The sequence below is a fragment of the Pteropus vampyrus genome, unplaced genomic scaffold, assembly GCF_000151845.1.
Source record: "Pteropus vampyrus isolate Shadow unplaced genomic scaffold, Pvam_2.0 Scaffold15, whole genome shotgun sequence".
Classification (NCBI taxonomy): domain Eukaryota; kingdom Metazoa; phylum Chordata; class Mammalia; order Chiroptera; family Pteropodidae; genus Pteropus; species Pteropus vampyrus.
This window is the reverse complement of record NW_011888796.1, coordinates 3878488-3880922: the sequence shown is the minus strand read 5'-3', so window position 1 is coordinate 3880922 and position 2435 is coordinate 3878488. Positions and strand designations below refer to the sequence as shown.

At 40.9% G+C, this 2435-nt stretch overlaps 1 protein-coding gene across 1 annotated transcript in view; it reads left to right on the top strand.

Annotated features, from left to right (window-relative positions):
- The window catches only part of CHURC1 (churchill domain containing 1), a 21827-nt gene that overhangs the window by 17283 nt on the left and 2109 nt on the right, over positions 1 to 2435 (top strand). The gene's annotated exons all lie outside the window — the stretch shown is intronic.

Here is a 2435-nt window from a genome sequence, read left to right as displayed (position 1 = left end):
CCAGAAATCTAGATAAAATATTAGCCTTGCCACCTGCTCATAATGGGATATTAGGCAAGTCACTAATTCTGTCTGTACCTCTGTTTCTTCAGTGTAAAAATAGACATAATCATGCCTCCTTCATGGAGTTTTTAAATCAAATGATATAATGTAAGTGAAAGATTTTTAGGTTGTGCAATGCCGCATACAGGCAGCTGTCACCGTTCTTCATGAAGGAACTCTTAGAAGGAAGCACTGTTGTGTCATGGTTAAGAGTAGGGGCTTTGGAGTCAGGCTGACCTGGGTTTAACTTTCTACTCTGTTACTCTATAGCCATTTGTCCTTGGCAGGTGCCTTGCTCAATTACCTTCTCTTTAAATAGAGATCAAAATTTCTCATGGGATCAGTATGAGGATTAACTAATCTAACATAAATATTTAGTGCATTGTATGAGTATGGTAAATGGTAGTTTGGATGATGGTTGTGATGGCGATGATAAGTCACCAGATGTGAAATCACCAATTAGAGTTTGGCTGTTTCTTAAACTATGGACAAATAGCTGTAGGAGCATAGTCCTGGAAGTAATCATCAGTTTTAGTCTGGTATCTCGGTCCCCTAAAATCAATTATTTCAACCTACGCTTTTGATAAGAGCACTCAGAGAAATGATTCTCTCTGTTCCTCCTCTAAATCAAGTAGCATTGCCTCAGCACTTATGGGAAAGCTTGTTTTTGAGACTTCTCCCTACTTCCTGAGTGCGCCTAGGGAAATTTGATTAAAAGATTTCATTGATCTAGGAAAGTGGGTGATTATATTAAGCTTCGCTTTGTCTGTTTATGACCATAAGCTGATACTTCTGAGGATGTAAAGGGTAACAAGATGAATTAAGGAAAGGAAACAATTTCGCATTTATCTTTATTTTAACAACACAGCTAAGAATTTAGTAAAACGAAGTATCCTTGTAAAGTTCCTCCAGTCCTGCCTTCCCTGTTCCCTCCTGAGCCAAACTGGGCAGGTCCCTTCTGAAGCAAAGAGCATTTCCTTTGCACAAGTGGGGAGCTCTCTTCCTAGCATTATGGTTCTTTCTGACTCTTTCTGCAAAATCACTTATACTGTAATTCCCATTCCTCTGGGATCTCTAAATAATTATTTCAACTTGAACCTCATGGGAAAGACCCAACACATCATACTGGCATATCAGGCCCTAAATTGCCTGTGGCATAATGCCAACACTCAGGATAGCTGGTTCTGTTATTGGATAGAACTACAGACTATAGCACTATCAAGATGATGAACAAATCATGTTAGCATCCAACATTAATTCTGTATTTCCTTTCTTCAGGGAAGCAATTTGTGTCTGGTTACTGCTCTAAAATCAGTGCTTGGCCCTGCCCCCCAAAATCTATATCCCAATCGTTGGCTTTAAGAGAAGGAATCTTGAAAGCTTTGAGATTTCAAGAGTCAAGTTAAGGGCAGTCTTAATTTAGGAGAAGGCGCTGCAGATGGATGCCAGGGGATTCCTACTGTAACACTCAGGTTACCCTTTGGAAATAAAGCACTGTCGGTGGCGTAGCTTTAGTTGAAGGTCAGACAGTGGGCATCCTTAACCTCTATTCCACATTTGCTTCTCAGATGATGCAAATGCTTAGAAAATAGTTATGGGATATCTTCGGAAGAGCCTTTCTCTCTCAGCATTGGGGTTCTCAAGCTGTGTGTTCAGTTTGGAGAACTGCTCATTCAGTTTCAATAAAGAGAAGTAAAATATTCCATCTAGTGGTCAAAGAAAGAAAGGTGAAATGAAAAGTTTCCAGGAAGAGATTTATGGAGCAAAGTAACAGGACAATGACCTTTCAGCAGGCATGTTTTCCAGAACATGATAGGACCTGGCCTTGGTGGTGTTGATGTTTTTTGAGTGTGCCTGTACTAGATAAGGAATCTGGGGCATCACCCTTACAAAGCCATTCAGCAGAATTGTTATCACAGAGAACAGCTATCATGTTGGCAGGTTATGAACAGTCTGACTGTGCAGGAAGGCCCTCTCCCATCCCCCTCCTCATGGAGGAAGGATTGAAACCAGTCGTTCATGCCTAAACTTGTCTCGTGCCTGAGTTTGTGAACATGTGAGTTTGAGAAAAATAAGGGTGGGATGTAAACTTTAAAAAGGAGGGAGAGTCAGTCTAGCAAAGGATCAAAAATGAAGGTTACTCAGCAAGGTGATTGGGAAAAGGATGACGTGCTCTTTGTGTACCAGTAACAGCACCCTCTCTGTCCTTGGTATTAGTAAAAGTTGATCAAATCGATTTCTCGGGAAATTCTTAAGGTGCCGGTAATATTTAAATTAGCCCAGTATCCACTGATAGTAACATCTTCCTGACTGAAATCCTCTGACCTCCTAGTACCTCAATCAAAGGGCCTCCTCTTTACCCCTCCTTATCACCTCCACAGTTCTGGAAAAGA